Here is a 21910-nt window from a genome sequence, read left to right as displayed (position 1 = left end):
AGGGACCCTGCTTTTGGGATGCTAGGAAGTAAGGGTAACTGAGGCTTAAATCAAGTGAACAGATGCCCAAGAGTGAATATCATTCTGAGTCAGCTCTCACACACACCTTGCACACACTCAGCACCCACAATGTTTCCCAAATTGGTCATTATTTGGTCATTACTTTGAGTTAAGTAAAGAATTAATACCCCCCCCCCCGATACTTTGAACTTTCAAACTCATATTTACCAAATAGGGCATTTTTCTCACTATTGTCACTGTCACTGTCACTGTCCTCCCGTTGTTCATTGATTTGCTCGAGTGGGCCCAGTAACATCTCCATTGGAGACTTTGTTGTTACTGTGTTTGGCATATCGAATACATCACAGGTAGCTTGCCAGGCTCTGCTGTGTGGGCGAGATTCTCTCAGTAGCTTGCCGGGTTCTCTGGGAGGGGCGGAGGAATCGAACTTGGGTCGGCCTTTTTGGCTGCGTGCAAGGCAAACGCCCTACTGCTGTGCTATTGCTCCAGCCCTTTTTTTTTTCTCACTATTATCTTTTTTATTTATTATCTTGCAAAGTAATAAATCTCGACTCTTTGATTTTTTTTCTTTCTCTTCATCTTTTTGGGACACACCCAGCAATGCTCAGAGGCTACTCCTGACTCTGCACTTAGGAATTCCTACCCCTGTCGGTGCTCTGGGGATCATATGGTATCTGGGGATCAAGACCAGTCAGCTGCATGAAAGGCAAACACCCTACCCATTGTACTATTGCTCTGGTCTCCTTCGATTTATTTTCACATCTGGTAATTGAGAAAACACGAAAAGGATTCCTTTGACTGAACCATTTGGGGCCTTTCCTCCTGTCCAAGTCAGTCTTGTAGTCATAGCTCATCAAGATTTTTCTCCTATGGAGTCACTGGGCTCTGGCATGCACAGATCAAATAACTTCGTATAGTTTTAGTTATCCCTTTCCCCTCCTTTCAGTCATAAACATAAGTGATGACTATGTGAGACTGTACTTGATAATCTTAATATTATCAAATAATTAATTTTTTAAAATTCATGTAAGGCATACATATGAAAGCCAAGCAATATTTCAGAACTATGACAACTTACACTTTAGAGTCATATAGTAATCATTTTATACAAATTAATGCAAAAGTGAGAAAACTAGAGTAAGTATGAATCATATCACATTGGGAGAGTTAAACTGAAGAAACCTTTAGAGTTGGGAAAAATTCAACACTCATTTAAAAAAAAAAGTGACACACAATGAATTTATATATATAACTAAATGTCAACAATTCTAATAGTTCCCCACATGAAAGGTACGGTAAGCTAGAAATACATTTCTTTTAATATTTAGAATGTTGGTGAACAAAAAATGAAGATTATTTAACCAGTCTCCCTTACATTAAACTGGAAATCCACTAGCAATTCTGTTAAGTTGGATAAGATATCTATAAAAGATAAGTTACTCATTTAAATTGAAAAAAAACATAGTGGGAAGTTTACAGTATATATTTTAAAATAATTTAAAGAATAAAGTAAAAATTATATCAAAACTAAAGTTTTTAGTTATTAAGCCCTAAAGCTGAATTATTTAAAAGATATGACTAATTTTCTCAAAGAAGCCTTTCAAAGCTAACAATATTAATCTTCATCTTTAATGTGTATTATTTTTCTCATAGCAATCCTTACCATATTTGAGCTCCTAACTAAATGATATATATGTAGTTTATTACCATTAAAATCTCTAGGTGTTATCCTATTTCAAAAACACAAAGAGAAAAATATTCAAACTCTTTTTCATGGCACTTCATTCCATTCTTTCAAATAAATCTCTCCTGTTTCCAGGCTCCCCCTCAGACCTTGTCTTTTATGTGGTATCTTTCTCAGGTATTCTCTTGAGAAATCTTAAACTTTCCTTGTGCTTTAGCATTTAACCATACCTATACTGTTACTCTACACTTTGCTACATGCCCAAGAAATAAAACAGAATCTCTTTATAAGTCCTCTCAAATTTATTCATTCCCTAAATCCATCACATTGTGAACTAAAAACAAGGTACACTTATCCAGACAAGGCTGATAAACATGAGCAAATATCCCCTATGGACAAAGGAATGAACTCTAAGAAATGTAAAGTAGTTGCTTTTTACAGTGTCTTTTATCATACTGCTTATGGATGGTTCACCAACTTTATTTAAAGAATATCAGCTAGGCTCAGAACAAGAGTATTGCCTATAGTTAGTGAAAAGCAAAGAAAAATATCAAAAGAATTGTTAAAATAAACCAAATCAGGATTTTGATGACTTGCTGTGTGAACTTTTGTATTCATGTGTGTCTATTTCCTGTTTACTATGAATATTCAAAATTTTAAGTATATGTATGCAATTTTGTTGCACTCTAGATGGAAAAGATATTTTATAAAAAATTAAAAATTAAAACATATTAAATTATAAAAAATTGATTTTATATAAAAATGAAATTTATAAACATTTAGATGATAGTCAATACAAACTGATAATGTTACTAAATTTTCTATTTTTAATGTGAGAAAAAACAATAATCACAAATACCATCATATAACATTAGCTGGGTAAAAATGCACAGACAGGACAATGTCTGGGATCCTCTGTGATACATATCAAGGTAAAGATAATATATTTTATTAGAGGAATGTGAAGTTTAATCAATGAATGCACATGAAATATTTTATTAAAAATGTAATTAACTAGCATTTGTAGAGGTCTGTGTTTAGGGACTATCAAGCTTTAATTTTTTTCCTTATTAAAATCTCTTACTAACATGTTTATCAACTAAAGTTATAGCAAGAATTAAATTTCTACAATAGGTAACAAACTGAAGGAACAAGACTTTTAATTGGATTATTCCTATCTCCTTTAAGCTTTCTTAAAAATAATTAAAAATACCGCATTTGCCCAGAGGATAACATGTTCAAGCAGAAATGTCAAGATAAATATATAAGAGAAAAGGGGATGAAGTGCTATTTGGCTCAATAAATTGTCTGGCATATTTATTTGTTTTCCATTATGTGTAGGTGTTTCAAAGGATTATGGAAATGAGATGAAATCTAGATAAGAGCACTCTTCTCACAGAAAATGATTCTTTAATACATTATTTAATTTAACTGTTTTCCCCTGGAGAAGGTCACACACAATATCAAGTATAAAAACTTTTAGAGAAAGATACTGTACATTGGATAAAAATTAAACAAATATATGGTTTCATTTAGTTCAATTAAGTTTCAAGAGAATAATCTCATGGCAGGACTATATTTTAGTTATTTTAAATAATTTTGCTCATTATTCATTGTAGCAGTAAGGCAATCATAATAGACCACCTTACTTTGAGGAATACCTATATTAGGAACTGGGGAAATATCTTTAGGGGTAGGGTCTTAAATTTATACTTTCCATAAAACAGAGAAAGCATATATGCTTGCAGCCAGCACATTACTTAGACCTTAGACAGGTGGACCCTTGGCTTGGATATTGTTTTTCGAAGGTTTTTCTGATTCTCCAGAGCTAAATCAGGAAGCCAAGAGATAAAGTTACTTGGATATTAAATCACCTCCTTTTAAATCATATTGCTGGTGCTAGAAATCCTAGCTTTCCCTGCCCAAATGGTACAAAGACCCAGCTTCATGAATTTAGACATTTTCTCCAATGAGATTATATCTGGATTATAGGAATAGTAGGTATTCACACAATAGAATTCACACAATAGAATAGGTATTCTGTGAGAGATTAGGATTAGAGAATATATTTAATGAAGAAATGGAAAATAGGTCAGGGATCTGCTTTTCATTAATTGTAAAACATGCTCACACTCTTTCTCCATATATTATTCCCTGACCTACTCTCCAAGGATAATTCCCTAAGCTGATTTTCCAATGTATTCATTTTATCATCAATTATAATAGATACTATACTTGTTTGTTCATCTATTTTTCCTTTGAATTACTTGAATACTGATAGACATTTTGCTTTTGGATCTTAGTATATCCCTAGAACTAAATTGTCAAGTGTTAGATATTAATGAATTCTTTTGAGTTAAATAACAAGGGAATATTATTTATTTCTTTTGTTGGGGGGCACATCTGACAGTGCTTTACTCCTGGCTCTGCATTCAGGGATCACTATTTACGATGTTCAGGGGACCAAATAGGATTCTGAGATCAAGCCTGAGGCAGCCTTGTGCAAGGCAAGCATCCTACCTGTTATACTATCGCTCTGGCCTTTGGAGTATTATCTTTTTAATTTTAGCTCTATTTCAATTGTTCAGTGTGTGTGTGGGCGGGAGGGACCCAAGTGATTTGATTTTGCAAGTACTTGCCATTGTGGAATTGATACTTAAACATGTCTTGTGGGGTTAGTGAGATTTTGTTGAATAAACTGGCAATTAAGAAAGGAAAACTGGCCAGAATTATGATAAAATTAATAATTTCAAAAATTCTTTTTTTTTTCTTTTTCTATTAGTGAAACACCATGAGGTACAGTAGTAGATTTACAATTTTTTGTACTTGGGTTTGATTATACAATGATCAGATACCCATCCCTCCACCAGTGCCCATTTTCCACCACCATGGATAATATCCCCTCCACCCTCATTCCCCCATCCCCCCCTGCCTCTGTGGCACGGCAATCCCCTGTGTTCTCTCTCTCCTTTTGGGTGTTGTGGTCTGCAAAAGAGGCATTGAGTGGCAAACATGTTCAGTCCATAGTCTACTTTCGACATGCATCTCCCCTCCTAGGAGGATCCTCCAAACGCCCTTATTTGGTGTTCCCTTCTCTATCTGAGCTGCCCTTTCCTCTAGAATGCCCGACTGGCCAATAAGCTATGGAGTACTCCTCCTGGTACTGATCTCAGCTATTCTTGAGTATTAATCTCATATTTTGTTACTTTATGTCCCCCAGATGAATGCAATCTTTCTATGTCTATCCCTCTCTTTCTGATTCATTTCGCTTAGCATGATACTTTCCATGTTGTACCACTTGTATGTAAATTTCATGACTTCATCTTTTCTAAGAGCTACATAGTACTCCATTGTGTAGATGTACCAAAGTTTCTTTAACCAGTCATCTGTTCTTGGGCATTCAGGTTTCTTCCAGTTTCTGGCTATTGTAAAGAGTGCTGCAATGAACAAACAAGTGTAGATGTCACTTCGACTATACATTTTTGCCTCTCTGGGATATATTCCCAGGAGTGGTATTGCTGGGTCAAATGGGAGCTCAATTTCTAATTTTTTGAGAATCGTCCATACTGTTTTCCAGAAGGGCTGAACCAGTCGACATTCCCACCAACAGTGAAGGAGTGTCCCTTTCTCGCCACATCCACGCCAGCATCGGTTGCTTTTGTTCTTTTGAATGTGGGCCAGTCTCTGAGGTGTGAGATGGTATCTCATTGTGGTTTTGATCTGCATCTCCCTGATGATTAATGATGTAGAGCATTTTCTCATGTGCTTTTTTGCCATTCGGATTTCTTCTTTGAGAAAGTTTCTGTTCATTTCATTGCCCCATTTTTGGATGGGGTTGGATGTTTTCTTCTTGTAGAGTTTAACCAGTATTTTGTATATCCTGGATATTAACCCCTTGTCAGATGTGTATTCGGCGAATATCCTTTCCCATTCTGTAGACTGTCTTTGTATTTTGGTCACTGTTTCTTTGGAGGTGCAGAAGCTTCTTAGTTTAAGATAGTCCCATTTATCTATCTCTGTTTTCACTTGCTCAGTCAGTGGCATGGCATCTTTGAAGATACCATTAGTTTCAATGTCATGGAGGGTTTTGCCAACTTTATCTTCAATGTACCTTATGGTTTCTGGTCTGATGTTGAGGTCTTTAATCCATTTTGATCTTAATTTTGTACATGGTGTTAGGCAGAGTTCTGAGCCCATTTTTTGCATGTAGCCATCCAGTGATGCCAGCACAATTTGTTAAAGAGGCTTTCCTTACTCCACTTCACATTACTTGCACCTTTATCAAAGATTACATGATCATATGATTGAGGGGAGATGTCAGTGTATTCAACCCTGTTCCATTGGTCTGAAGTTCTGCCTTTGTTCCAGTACCATGCTGTTTTAATTATTACTGCTTTGTAGTACAGTTTGAAGTTCGGGAGGTTGATTCCTCCATTTTCTTTTTCCCAAGAATTGCTTTAGCTATTCGTGGGGGCTTATTGTTCCATATAAATTTCAGGAGTGTTTGCTCCATTTCTTTGAAGAATGTCATGGGTATCCTTATAGGGATTGCATTGAATTTATACAATGCTTTTGGTGTATTGCCATTTTGACAATGTTAAGTCTCCCGACCCATGAGCAGGGGATATCTTTCCATTTCCTCATGTCCTCTTTTATTTCCTGAAGTAGCGTTTTGTAGTTTTCTTTATACAGGTCCTTTACTTCCTTAGTTAAGCTGATTCCTAAGTACTTGATTTTCTGGGGCACAATTGTGAACGGGATTGTTTTTCATGTTACTTTCTTCTCTCTCACTGTTTGCATATAGGAAAGCCATGGACTTTTGGGTATTGATTTTATAGCCTGCAACTTTACTATACGAGTCTATTGTTTTTAGGAGTTTTTTGGTGGAGGTTATTGGGTTCTCTAAGTATAGTATCATATCATCTGCGAATAGTGAGAGCTTGATTTCTTCCTTTCCTACCTGAATGCCCTTAATATCTTTTTCTTGCTTAATCGCTATTGCAAGTACTTCCAGTACTATATTGAACAGCAGTGGAGATAGTGGGCATCCTTGTCTCGTCCCTGATCTTAGAGGGAAGGCTCTCAGTTCTTCCCCATTGAGGATGATGTTTGCTGTAGGCTTGTGGTAGATGGCTTTAATTATGTTGAGGAAGGTCCCCCCTCTATACCCATTTTGGCTAGGGTTTTCATCATAAAGGGGTGCTGAATCTTGTCAAATGCTTTCTCTGCATCTATTGATATAATCATATGCTTATTATCTTTTCTTTTGTTGATATGATGGATTATGTTTATTGATTTCCGAATGTTGAACCATCCTTGCATCCCTGGGATGAATCCTACTTAGTCATGGTGTATGATCTTTTTGATGAGTAGTTGGATTCTATTTGCTAGTAGTTTGTTGAGGATCTTTGCATCTGTGTTCATCAGGGATATCGGTCTGTAATTCTCTTCCTTTGTGGTATCTCTGTCTGCTTTTGGTATCAGTGTGATATTTGCTTCATAGAAACTGTTTGGAAGTGTTTTTGATATTTCAATTTCGTGGAAAAGCTTAAAGAGGATTGGGAGTAAGTCCTCTTTAAAGATTTGGAAGAATTCACTAGTGAATCCATCCGGGCCAGGACTTTTGTGCTTGGGGAGACTTTTTATTACCATTTCAATTTCCTTGATGGTGATAGGTCTGTTCAGGTATTCCAGGTCTTCTTGGTTCAGCCTTGGGAGTCTGTAGGAGTCTAGGAATTTATCCATTTCCTCGAGGTTTTGATGTTCCGTGGCATACAGTTTCTCAAAGTACTCCCTGAAGATCCTTTGAATTTCTGTAGTTTCTGTTGTAATGACCCCCTTTTCATTTCTGATTCGGTTTATTAGGGTTTTCTCTCTCCCTTTCTTTGTGAGTTTTGCTAGAGGCTTATCAATCTTGTTAATTTTCTCGAAGAACCAGCTCTTGGTTTCATTGATCTTTCGGATTGCTTTTTGGATTTCCATCTCGTTAATCTCTGCTCTGATTTTTATTATTTCCTTTCTCCTGTTCAGGTTGTGCTCCTTTTTTTGGTCCTTCTTCAAGCTCTTAAGCTGTGAGGTTAGGTTACTTATGTGTGCTCGCTCCTCCTTCCTGAGGAATGCTTGTAGAGCTATAAACTTTCCTCTTAACACAGCTTTTGCTGTGTCCCATAAGTTTTGGTAACTCGTGTTCTCATTTTCATTCGTTTCTAGGAATCTTTTGATTTCCTCTTTGATTTCCTGTCTAAGCCACTCGTTGTTCAATAGAGCACTATTTAATTTCCAGGTGTTTGATTTAGTTTTCTGTTTTTTTGTGTGATTTACTTCTAATTTCAGCGCATTATGGTCTGAGAAGATTGTTGATACAATCTCTATCTTCTTAATTTTATGGAGGCATGTTTTGTGGCCCAGCATGTGGTCTATCTTGGAGAATGTTCCATGTACGCTTGAGAAGAATGTGTATTCAGCTTTTTGTGGATGAAGTGTCCTGTATATATCTACTAAGTCCCTTTCTTCCATTGTTTCCCTCAGATGAAGTATGTCCTTGCTAAGCTTGAGTCTGGTTGATCTATCAAGAGGTGACAAAGCAGTGCTGAAGTCTCCCACTGGTATTGTGTTGCTATTGATGTCTCTTTCCAAATTTATGAGTAGTTGTTTTAAGTACTTTGCTGGTCTCTCATTAGGTGCATATACATTTATTATTGTAAGTTCTTCCTTTTTTTAAATTTATTTATTTATTGAATCACTGTGGGAAAGGTTACAAAGGTATCAGGTTTAGGTCTCAGTCATGCAAATATCAAACACATTTCTCTTTACCAATACTTATTTTTTACCATGAAGAACTCCAATAAGACCCCACCCCCACCCCTCCCAGTCCCTGTGAGGCAGATGAATTCTAGTTAACACTCTATCTGCTTTGATTAGATTTATTGTTTCATTAAAAGATTCACCACTATTATTTAAGAGTTTACCCCCCCGCCCCAAATCAGACATGCTGAAAAAGCATTGTGAAGTGATTTGCTTTCTACAGTTGGGTTCAAGAATTAAATGCTGGTTTTGGATTTCTGCTATTTTACTTATTGACCCTGGAAGTATTTCTACTGAAAGTCAGATAGTTAAGAAATTGGTTTCTGTGCTCTGGAGTCGTGGCCGTGCTGGAGAGCCGCTCGTGGGTGGCAACTGGTGGCCTCGGTAGGGCGTGAAGGGCGGACCGAAACCCCCCCCTTCCCTTGAGGTTTTAGTCGCCCCCACACCCCCGGCTCATACCTGCTGTCCACAAGGCTCCCGTGTGGCCGCCATCTTTCTTTCCAGAGGGAGGAGGGCGGAAGGGAGCAACACCCTTTCCCCTCCGGGCAGACATGATGGCCTGGATTAATGCATAGTCCTTTCACTTTTCTGCTCCAAGCTGCTGGGTTCTGCATTAAGTCCTTGTGCTTCTGGGGCTGTGGCCATGATGGAGAGCCGCTTGTGGGGGGCAACTGGTGACCTCGGTAGGGCGTGAAGGACGGACCGGAACGCCCCCCTTTCCATGAGGTTTTAGTCGCCCCCACACCCCCGGCTCATAGCTGCTGTCCACAAGGCTCCCATGCGGCCACCATCCTTCTTTCCAGAGAAGAGAGAGTGAATGGGTCAAAACCCTTTCCCCTCCAGGCAGACATGATGGCCTGGATTAACGCATAGTCCTTTCACTTTTCTGCTCCAAGCTGCTGGGTTCTGCATTAAGTCCTTGTGCTTCTGGGGCTGTGACCGTTTTGGAGAGCCGCTCGTGGGGGGGCAACTGGTGACCTCGGTAGGGCGTGAAGGACAGACCAGAACACCCCCGTTCCCATGAGGTTTTAGTCGCCCCCACACCCCCGGCTCATACTTGCTGTCCACAAGGCTCCCATGCGGCCGCCATCTTTCTTTCCAGAGAGGAGAGGGCGAATGGGGCAACACCCTTTCCCCTGCGGACAGACATGATGGCCTGGATTAATGCATAGTCCGTTCACTTTTCTGCTCCAAGCTGCCAGGTTCTGCATTAAGTCCTTGTGCTTCTGGGTCCGTGGCTGTGCTGGAGAGCCGCTCGCGGGGGACAAATGGTGACCTCGGTAGGGCATGAAGGACAGACCGGAACGCCCCCCTTCCCATGAGGTTTTAGTCGCCCCCACACCCCCGGCTCATACCTGCTGTCCACAAGGCTCCCGTGTGGCCGCCATCTTTCTTTCCAGAGGGAGGAGAGCGGAAGGGAGCAACACTCTTTCCCCTCCGGGCAGACATGATGGCCTGGATTAACGCATAGTCCGTTCACTTTTCTGCTCCAAGCTGCTGGGTTCTGCATTAAGTCCTTGTGTTTCTGGGGCTGTGGCTGTGCTCCAAACTTAACTCTGATTTTCAGGGAGAAACGTTGGGTGGTTTACTTCCCATTGATCACTTTGTATATAGAGAGATGTCGCGCGGCCTCGTAAGCGGACGCGCGGTTTTGAGGAAAAGTCCTAGTTCCTGCATACTCGAGCTGTGCTTGGAGAGGCTTCTGGTCACCGGGGTTCCATCTGGGGGAGGCGGGATGCGGTACCTACCCCATCTGGGACTTCCTGATGATCTTGGCTCTTTTTGGAACCTGTTTTTTTCTTTTTCTCCGGGAGCTGTGGGTCCCGCCCTCCATGTGGCCCTTCTCTTCTGGCTGTATGAAGTTCTTCCTTTTGTACAGATCCTTTGATCAATAAGAAATAGCCTTCACTGTCTCTTATGACCGTCCTCACTCTGAAATCGATGTGGTCTGATATTAGGATGGCTACCCCAGCTTTTTTATGGGAGCTGTTTGCCTGTAGGATTGTTTTCCAGCCTTTGACTCTGAGTCTGTGTTTGCTTTGACTATTGAGATGTGTTTCTTGCAGGCAGCAGAATGTTGGGTTCAATTTTCTAATCCATCCTGTCACTCTATGTCTTTTAATTGGTGCGTTTAGCCCATTGACATTGAGAGAGATTATTGTTATGGGATTTTGTCCCATTGTTCTGTTGAAATTTGGTGTATTTGAGGGGCCTTTCTTGCTTTAAAGTAGCCCATTTAGTTCTTGTAACCATGGTTTTGAGTCTATGAAGTTCCTGAGCTGTTGTTTGTCTGTGAAACTGTGTGTTGTTCCTTCTATTATGAATGAGAGTCTCGCTGGGTAAAGTATTTTTGGAAAGGCATTTATTTCATTGAGTTTTTTCACTATGTCCCACCACTGTTTGCGGGCCATGAGGGTTTCATCAGAAAAATCAGCTGTGAATTTTAAGGATGGTCCTTTGTAAGAGATTTCTTTCTTCGATCTTGCCGCTTTCAGAATTTTGTCTCTGTCTAAGGTTTTGGTCATTTTGATCAGAATGTGTCTTGGGGTGTTTTTATTCGGATTTCTTCTAGCTGGTACCCTTCGGGCCTCCTGAATATGGTCACAAGTTTTCTTCAGCTCTGGAAACGTTGTAGCAATGATGTCTTTGACAGTTTCTTCTTCATCAAGGTTTTCTTCCTGTACCTCTGGGACTCCAATAATTCTTATGTTACCCCTCTTGGCTTCATCACGATCTTCTCTTGCCATCTGTTTCCGAATTGTGAGTCTCTTTTCCATTTTCTGCTCTTTTCTGGAGAGTCTCTGAACTTCATCTTCGAGCTCACTGATTCTGTTCTCAGCAGCTGTTACTCTGCTGCTGAGGCCTTCCACTGAGTTTTTCAATTTGCCTACGAGATTTTTCAGGTCTGACATTTCTGATTGCATTTTCCTCATTTCTGCCTTCAAATCCTCTTGTCTTCTATTGGCATTGCTTTCCATTGTTTCTTTTAGTTCCCTAAGCATCCTAAGTAGCTCCCTTCTGAATTCCTTGTCAGAGAGGTTGTCTAACACTATAGTACTGTTGGTGTCATCTGGGCTAGACTCTTCAATAAGAAAGTTTGGTGGGCTTTTGCGTTGCTTTACCATTGTGAGAAGTGTGGTTTAGTCCTTCACGTTCACTGTTACTATTCTGCTTGATATGCAGTGTGAGTCAAGATAGGCTTATGAGTTATTGGCTCCTGTGTTTCTAGTGACTGAGCTAAACTAGAGAAGTTTCCATCTAAGAAGGTAGCTTATGGTTCCTATGGCATATGCAGTGTGAAAATATTTCGCGGCCGCATTAGCGGCCGCAGGTCCGGAAAAAGTCCCTGGCACTGAGTGAGGAGTTGGGAACGTCTACGGTTAGAATAGGAGCCGTTCAGCTTGGTTGCCCAGAGCTGGGCCTCCGTGCCCGTCCTGTGCAGATCAGGGGAGAAAACCGGCTTTCCAGGACATGGAGCTAGCTGTGCATGCGCAGAGCGGGTTCCAGGCCCTTGGGGGCGGGCTGTACCTGGTTGGAATAGGAGCCATTCAGCTTGGTTGCCCAGAGCTGGGCCTCCGTGCCCGTCCCGCACAGATCCTCAAAAATTCTTATTAATTATTTGAATTCAGTTAGTTCCACAAAATTAAGAGTGGTTGATAATAAAAACAAAAGAGCATAATGAAAGTTTTCCATGGAGACTTTATATTTGATAGCATAATTTCACCATCTACAATAAAAGGAAAAACTCAATTTCTGAGCCTTGAACTATTTTATGTTATATTGTGGTATGCTTTATGGTATATTTTAGGGTAGAGTGTGCCTTGAATTAGTCTATATAATCCTGTTTAAAATTTTCCTTATAAAATGCAAATAGGTTAGTAAATACAAATACGTTTTATTGAAAACCATAAAAACCACATAAATTATTTATACAATTAATTCCAAATTGCAATGATCTGAAATGTATACCTAAAGACCATTCTATTCAATATTTCCAATAAATACCCATAAAAGTACCTTTCAACTACTATTTTATGAACATCCTTTTATAACTCAATACTGGGCTATGCAGATTCCAAGAGAAATAATAATTAGTTGCAAGTCACAATTCAGACCTGAAGGATTTAAACTAGATCAAACACATTTGGTAATAAAATGATTAAAGTAACTACCCAGCAAAGATCTTGGAAATTTTAGAAAAAAGAAAATCAGTGAAGCCTGCTGGTTTCAAGTTGGCTTCATGGAGGAAGAAAGCACATCTGACTCTTAAAGGTTTGGTAGGAATTAAACAGTTTAACTGCTGTATATTAGAACTGAATTCAGGTTTGACAATAAAATAATATTATCAGTAGAAAAACCCCCCAAACTTAGTAGAAATCCAAAAATGTCTATTTGTAACCAAAATCATTCCTCTGAGTTCTAAATTCCAATAGCCACAAGAATACTTCAAATGTCAAATTCAACAAGTATAACAAAGTCCTTCACCTTTATTTATAACATAAATATTCCACATATCAGAAAATACTTTATCATATACTTATTTTCTTAAGGCACAAATCTCAAAATTATTATGTTATTCAAGTGTGATGTTTCCTCCCTACTTATATTTTAAATATGTGATGTTATAATGATTCAGGTTTTAATAATTATTAAAATATATATTTTAAATAAAATATATTAAATATATATTTTCTCTAATTTCCTATATCCTCAAATAGTGCTTGTGTTGGTTAGATGAGCTCTCATTTAAAAATGTAAAATATCAGGGCTGGAGAGATAGCTCAGCGGGTAGGACCATTTGCCATGCACGCCGCTAGACCCGGGTTCAATTCCCAGCATCCCATATGGTCCCCTGAGCAACTCCAGGAGTAACTCCTGAGTGCAGAGCCAGGAGTAACCCCTGTGCATTGCCAGGTGTGACCCAAAAGGCAAAAAAAAAAAAGTAAAATATCTTTAAAACACTTAAACTTTTTACATTTAGATTCATTCAAAAATGTCTTTTACATTTTAAGATGAATGTTGATTTGAAATCACCAAAATATACTCAAAGCCCAGATGCGGAGAAATTGGCTGCAGGGGTGGAAGCAGCAGCCGAGGTGGCAGCGACAGAGCCCAAAATGGAGGAGAAGAACGGCGCGCCTGGCTGCTGAGCGGCAACGGGGCTCCCGGCCCGAAGGATGAATGAGAACGACTGACTCCGAATGAAAAAAGGAAGAAAACATATACAAAATGAGGAGGAAGTCACTTTGAGCCATATGCCAATCCAACGAAAGGATACAGAGCCTTCAAAACGAACATTTTGATGTGAAATGGCAGTCACTAAGAGATCTGGTTCAAGAAAAAGTTGGTGAGGTAACATACATGGAGCTCTTAAGGGATGCGGAAGGAAAGTCAAGGGGACGTGCTGTTGTTGAATTCAAGATGGAAGAGAGCATAAAAAAAGCCACTGAAGTTCTAAACAAGCCTAGTCTGAGTGGAAGGCCACTGAAAGTCAAAGAAAATCCTGATGGTGAACATGCCAGGAGAGTGATGCAAAAGGCTGGAAGACTTGGAAGCACAGTATTTGTAGCAAATCTGGATTATAAAGTTGGCTGGAAGAAATTGAAGGAAGTTTTTAGTATGGCTGATGTGGTGGTTCGAGCAGACATTCTTGAGGATAAAGATGGGAAAAGTCCGGGAATAGGCACTGTTACTTTGGAGCAGTCCATTGAAGCAGTGCAGACCGTATCTATGTTTAACGGCCAGCTGCTATTCGACACACCAATGCATGTGAAAATGGATGAGGGGGCCTTATCGAAGGGAGATTTTTTCCCTCCTGAGAGGCCACAGCAACTTCCTCATGGACTTGGTGGCATTGGCATGGGGCTGGGACCAGGAGGACAACCTATAGGTGCCAATCACCTGAAAAAGGCATTGGAATGGGAAACCTAGGGCCTGCAGGAATGGGAATGGAAGGCATAGGATTTGGAATAAATAAAATGGAAGGCATGGGGGGGCCCTTTTGGCGGTGACATGGAGAATATGGGACGATTTGGCTCTGGAATGAACATAGGCAGAATCAACGAAATCCTAAGTAATGCAGTCAAGAGAGGAGATATCATTGCAAAGCAGGGAGGAGGTGGCGGTGGAGGCAGTGTACCTGGGATCGAGAGGATGGGCCCTGGCATTGACCACATCTGGGGTACCAGTATGGAGTGTATGGGCGCAGACCTGGGCCACGGGATGGATCACGTGGGTTCGGAGATGGAGAGCATGGGCTGGTCATGGACCACATGGGCTCGGGAGAGTGCATGGGCTCCGGCATTGAGCGCATGGGTCCCTTGGGCCTCGACCACATTGCCTCCAGCATCGAGTTCATGGGCCAGACCATGGAACACATCGGTTCAGGCGTGGAGCGCATGGGGGTCGGCATGGGCTTTGGCCTGGAGCACATGGCTGCACCCATCGACCACGTGGGCAAGACCATCCAGCTTATGAGCTCTGGAGTGGAGCCATGGGCCCAGCCATCTAGCGCATGGGCCTGAGCTTGAGCGCATGGTGCCCACAGGAATGGGGGCCGGCCTGGAGCGCATGGGTCCTGTGATGGAGTGCACGGCCACCAGCCTGGAGTTCATGGGCGCCAACAACCTGGAGCACATGGGCCTGGAGCTCATGGGCGCCAAAAGCCTGGAGCATATGGGCCTGGAGTGCATGGGCGCCAATAGTATGGAGCGCATGGGCCCTGCCATGGGTGGTAGTGCCAACCGTGCCATCGAGATGGAGCGTTGCAATTTCGGAGGCAGCTTCGCGGGCAATTTTGGTGGAGCTGGAGGCCATGCGGCGGTCGTGACCAGGAAGGCCTGCCAGATATTTGTGAGAAACCTCCCATTTGATTTTACATGGAAGATGCTAGGTAAAGGTAAAGGTAAAGGCCCTCCATTGATCGTCGATTTGCTCGAGCGGGCCCAGTAACGTCTCCATTGGAGACTTTGTTGTTACTGTGTCTGGCATATCGAATACTCTCGGTAGCTTGCCAAGCTCTCCGAGAGGGGCGGAGGAATCAAACTCGGGTCGGCCATGTTGGCCACTTGTAAGGCGAACGCCCTACCCGCTGTGGAAGATGCTAAAAGACAAATTCAATGAATGTAGCCATGTGCTCTACGCCGACATCAAGATGAAGAATGGGAAGTCGAAGGGGTGCAGTGTGATGAAGTTTGAGCCGCCTGAGGTGGCCAAGCGGGCCTGCCAGATGGTGAATGGAATGAAGCTGAGTGGCTGGGAGATTGATGTTCGGGTTGATAGAAACGCTTAAGAGGTTGCCTTTTTTAAACACAGACCAGACCTCTGAATCTGTATTTTTTCTTGTTAGCCATTTTAATTTGTTGGCTGGATATATAAAGATGTTTTAAAAATTCAGTTACTTTTTTGGGGTAATTTGAATTACTTTTTTAATGACTGGGGTTCCATTTGACTGTTTGCATTGAGGTTGCAATGTGCACAATTTTTTTTTGTAGTTGTGGCATCTTGTTTACATCGAATATGACTTTGATAGTAAATACCAGTTCCTGAAAACAAAAAACAAAATATATTCTATTGTACTTAGGATAAAAATTCAAATGAATTCCACATCTTCTGACATTTCTTGCTCTCACTCTAGTTTACTTGTCCAACCTTACATCATTGATAAAACTACATTTTTATTTTCTGAGCTCTTATTTCTCATACCTCCACCCCAGTTTTCACACAAATAGCATCTTATACTGAACTAATTTTAAGGGCCAAAGAGACAATACAATGAGTAAGACACTTGCCTTTATTGATCCCAATCACCACATAACCCCCCCAAGCACCACCTTGAATGATCCCTGATCACAGAGCCAAGTGTAAGCTCTGAACATAGCCAAGTGTGATCATAATAAATAATTATTAAAATTTAAATATCCATTCTTCAAAGAAATGTTTTTACATATAAAGTTCCATTCCACCCACAGTACTATTTTTGCCATTCCCTTTTATTTCATAAATTGTTCCAATTCATTAAAAATTTTCATCTAAGAGTATTGTTGCCAGTGTTTCTTATTCCATGACAGCAGGAACAGTTGCTGATAATTCACTATTGTATTAACATACTCAGTATGGTTCCTGGAGTATAAGAGGTACTAAAATAGTAACTGTTAACAAAAGCATAGGTTTTTAGTTAGATTTACCAATATGGAGCTTCCTAAATTTAACTAAGATAAGATAAGATGAAATGTAAGTTTTAAAGAAAGAATCAAAAAACACAATTTTAGATTCAGCTTGTAAAGGTAGTTTGCTACAGGCATCATAGAAACTGGTATGGAGATTCTTCAAAAAGTGAAACAAAGAACTACTATCGATTTAGTAATCCCACTGCTGGGTACATAATCCTCCCAAAATGGAGTGTCTCAAAAAAGATACATTCACTCCACATTCACTGCAACATTATGCATAGTAGCTGTGTGTTCAGAAAATAATTGCACCACTCTCCTGAAACGTGTGTTTGGTGGCCATGAGCCGCTTTCCCTACCCAGCCTGCAGCCACTGCCAATAGACCCATGAAGGAGGGAACAGTGCTGCCAAGCTGGTTGGTGATCAATTGTAGTTTATTCCAATCTCTGTCCCGCTGTTTATTCCATTCTTCCTGCACATCTATTCCAATCTCACTGAGCACCCCTTTTCAGTCTCACCCTCTACTCACACATGTCTACTTTCCCCCATGCTATTCTCCCTGTGCCCAGTCTCTTAACCTCAGTCAAAAAGCCAGACCTCCCCGTTTGTGGATAGCAACTACATCTAGGTCAGATAGCACAGTCAACATATGTAAAGCCCTTCCTTCCGGGGAAGTTCTCAGACAAAGATCTCCTCCTGCTAGGAGATCCACTCAAGGGCGTGTTTTTCATCTAAGGACACAATTCTCCAGTCCTTAGTTGGTAAACAATCATCTTAGATTTAATTCCTAAGAATCTTTCTAGTCATTCTGTATGGACACAGTAGCACTGCACTGTAGCATTGTCCTTCCATTGTTCATCAATTTGCTCGAGTGGGCACCAGTAAGTGGGCACACTTGTTACTGTTTTTTGGCATATGAATACATCATGGGGAGCTTGCCAGGCTTTGCTGTGCGGGTGAGAAACTCTTGGTAGCTTGCCAGGCTCTCCGAGAGGGGTGGAGGAATCGAACTTGGGTCTGCCGCCTGCAAGGCAAACACCCTATTCACTGTGCTATCACAGTAAGAGATACATTAAGGTCTCCAGGGTGGCTCTCCTGGAAATATTTCACTATAGAACCCAGACTACAGTCCTCAGGCCAGATTAAGGCCTGCCTAACCCGAGCAGGTCCTTGTCCAGTCACTTCTCTTTGGGTCATAACAGAATTTGTCCATGACTGTGCTCTTAACTTATTATAAGTTTCATGGCACTTGGCCTATCGCATTTCGATTCCAGGGCATTGTACAGCTTGTCCTGGGTCCATCCATTCCCCACATCCCTGCTTTGGGGTGCTCAGAACTAAGGGCAACTGAGGCTTAAGTCAAGTAAATATAACAGGTTCCCAGGAGAATATATTATTCAGAGTCAATTAACTACCAACTTAAAAAAGCATAGCATTAATTGATCTTCCTGTGTCTATACAAAAAGGATGTTGCTCTAAAGTAAACTATGCAAAGAAAATAAGCGAAGGAAATATTTCACTTACAAATACAAAATTCAGAGTCCTTAGAAGGATCTGATTCTACAAGTCACGGCCTGATTTGGGGATATAGGTGATTAACAGATAGGGGAAGAGAGTACAGAGGAGAAGTTAAAGATGAATACTGAGGAAATGGGAGTGCTTCTGGAACATTGTGATGGGTGTAACCCAACAAACCTAGGCTCCTTACAGTGGAGGAGAAAGGACAAACCAATGTTATCCTACAGAAGCCAATATATGTAAAAAATTGAAGTGTTCAGCAACAGACAAATGAGGAAGACACACACACACACACACACACACACACAATCTAGCTTTAAAACAGAAGTATATCCTGTAATTTGTGACAACATGGTTGATACTGGGGGACATTAAACATAGTGAGTTAAGCCAAAGACAGATGATATATTGTTTCATTTATATGTGGAATCTAAAAATCTGAGTTTAGAAAACCAGAGAAGATAACTGTAGTTTCCAAAGAGTAATTGAAATGACAATATACAAAATAAGTGAAAGATATTCATATCTTAAAAAATTCTTTTTTAGCCAAAATTTTTAGATGAATCATATGCTTTTAAGTTACAGTAATTCCAAGATTGTGTCTAATTTGTGTATATTCAGTTCATATTGGACCATTGTAAGAACTAGGAATCTGTCCTTAAGTCTAAAATTGAAATTAATTCCAATATTATGTCTACAATTCAATCTCTTGAGAGAAGACTAGCAGCAAAAAATACCAGGCTTGTTAATGTTATTATTCAAAAAACTATGTTATACAGGGTATAAAATGAGATAAATCTTAACTTTTACAAAGTTAAATTTTTCTCTGTAGAATTCTAATAGATTGTGTATTGTTATGAGGTAAATAACTCTTTAAAGATTAATTTTTAATTATTTTTGTTCCTTTGATTCTTTTTTACAACAGTACCGATATTGCTATTTTAAACTTGCAATGCTATTATGACATGCCCACCATCAGAGTCTAAGGATACCTTCACAGTTAATCCAAAGATTCCTCCCTCCTCTGCTGTCCCCAGTACCCTCAGGTCACAGTTATTTTGCTTTACAGGTTACTTTTATTTTTTATTCATTTTTTAAAATCTTTTATTGAGTCACCAGGAGATAGAGTTAAAAAGCTGATCATGATTGGTTTCAGTCATACAGTGTTCCAACACCCACCCCTCCACCAGTGTATATTTCCCATCCCAGGTGTCCCCAGTTTCCCTCTTGCCATCATCCCCCCAGCCTGTCTCAATTGCAGGCTCTCTCTCTATCTCTGTCTCTGCATCTCTGTCTTTGTCTCTTTCTGTTTGTCTTTCTGTCTCTATCTGTCTTTCTGTCTTTGTCTCTCTTTCTCTCTGTGTCTCTCTATGTCTCTCTCTCTCTCTCTCTCTCTCTCTCTCTCTCTCCTCTTTTCTTCCTTTTTGGGTATTATGGTTTGCAATACAGGTATTGAGAGGTTACCTGTTTTCAGTGCACAATTCTTATCTAAGAACTAGTTGGAAATGATCACAGTTTACTTTTAAATAAAATTTCTAAATTTCTCAAACTTCAATTTCTTGGCATGGACATATAATGGTCAGTCTCCTGACACTGGTCATTATATAATGTATCTTGCCTTTGGCCATATAATTTCACCTGATTACTTATTACTTGATAACTTGATCACTTGACATCCCGTTACTCATCGATTTGCTCGAGCGGGCGCCAGTAACATCTCCATTCGTCCTGTCGCATGCCAGTGTAGCCCAATGCTGTCTGCTTGTTCTAGGAACACGAACAGCCTCAAAATGATTGTTCAGGATCTTCACAAAAAGTCTAACCATTTCATAGGTGGGTGGCCATGCGATCTTTTGACGTCCTGTGGAATCCAGTCAGTAATGGCTCTAGTCCAGCAGTCATCTCTAAATCTCATTATGTGTCCAGTCTATCTGATTTTTGGAACTCCAGATTCTTTCTCTCATTTGAGTGAAGCGTGATACTCCAAGAATAGCTCTTTTGATTCCTCTTTGGGAGACCCGAATAGCATTCTCATCCTGCTTTCGTAAGGTGCAGGTCTCTGAGGTGTATGTTAATGCAGGAAGAACAGTGGAATCAAAAAGATGTGCCTGGAGTGGGAAGTTCTTTGTCCTCTTAGCTGTTTCTTTGACATTTTAAAAAATGTTCCAATCCACTCTCTTCCTCCTACGAAACTCAGGTGCCACGTCATTCGTCATGTTGACTTCTCGCCCTAGGTACACATAACTGTTGCATTCGGAGATGTTCGTCCCACTGAGAGTGAAGAGAACATCAGGAACAAGACCATTTCTCATAAACATTGCCTTAGTGAGATTCAGCTGTAGTCCGACCTTTCCACACTCATGGTCAAAGTCAGCCAGCATTTGTGCCACGTGGCTGATGTTGATGTTATTAAAACAATGTCATAGCGAAGTGGAGGTGGTCTAGTTGCCGACCTTCTATCTTCACTCCCAATCCGTCCCATTCCAGTCATCGCATGACATTCTCATGGGTGGCACTTAAGAGTTTTGGTGAAATGGTATCACCCTGCCAAACCCCTCTTTTGACATGGATGATCACTTCCCTGTAGAATGGTGAGATCCTGGTAGTGAATCCATAATACAGCTCACGGAAGATCCTGATGTATTGAGTTTGAACACCCTGTTTGGCTAGGGCTTTGATGACTGCTTCCATCTCAACAGAATCAAAGGCCTTCTTTAAATCAATGAACATTAGACAGAATGGCATCTTGAACTCCCGAGAAACCTCAATGAGCTTGTTATCGTGTGAATATAGTTGATCGTGCTGAATCCTTTGCAGAACCGGCTTGCTAGCATGGTTGTCCTTCATCTAGTGTTCTGCCAATCCTATTCAGGATGACTCGAGTGAACAGCTTGTAGACGACAGACAACAGGCAGATTGGGCAATAGTTGCCAATGTCATGGATGTCTCCCTTCTTGTACAGTAGTACAGTCCTGCTGGTTTTCCACTGGGATGGAACCTTGCATTCAGACAGGTAGCATGTGAAGAGCCAAGCCAGCATATTGATGAGTACTTATGGCAGGTTCTTCAGGTGTTCAGGTCTGACCTTGTCTTTACCGATGAAATGGCATGTCGGATTTTGGAAGGGAGAACATTGGGAACGACATATCCATCCTGTGGGATTTGGTATTTGGGGAGGTGGATGTGGCTATCGAAGAGATTCAAGTAGAAGTCATAAATAATCTTCTCCATTGCCCTTCTGGAAGATGTGATAGATCCATCAGGACATCGGAGGGCAGTCATCTTGGTCGTATAGTAGGCGAAGGACAGACAGGTATTGCGAATGGTTTTCCTGACTTCTGCTGCATCTGCCAGCACTGCTGTTCCTCTCTCTTTGAGGTCTTCCTTTATGTCTTCTCTAAACAGCTTTGCAAGTGCAGATGTTCGCTTGTGGTTTCCTAAGGCTTGCGCCAAGCCACATTGGTGAATAAGCTCGAGAGTTTTCGAAGACAGGCGTCTTTTTGTGGCTATCTCTCTCTCAGCGTTCTTTGCACAATCATGGAGGTGCTGAACCAGTCAATCGTATTCCTCCTCAATGTTGTCAACGATGGCATCTTCCCATTTTGCTGCAGTAGTGCCAAAGAGTTAGTGCTAATTCAGGGAGTTCTCTTCTTAAACTTTGCAGCCCTTACTTTCTGCTCTGTGAAGTAGAATTTTGCATGAAGGAGACGGTGG

General features: G+C 40.7%; 1 pseudogene; it reads left to right on the top strand.

Annotated features, from left to right (window-relative positions):
• Positions 1–13741: 13741 nt before the first annotated feature.
• On the top strand, positions 13742–15815 carry LOC130032864 (heterogeneous nuclear ribonucleoprotein M-like; annotated as a pseudogene).
• Positions 15816–21910: the final 6095 nt, after the last annotated feature.

The sequence above is a fragment of the Sorex fumeus genome, unplaced genomic scaffold (genome assembly GCF_029834395.1).
Source record: "Sorex fumeus unplaced genomic scaffold, SorFum_2.1 ptg000051l, whole genome shotgun sequence".
NCBI classification, from domain to species: domain Eukaryota; kingdom Metazoa; phylum Chordata; class Mammalia; order Eulipotyphla; family Soricidae; genus Sorex; species Sorex fumeus.
This window is presented reverse-complemented; position numbering and strand designations above follow the sequence as displayed.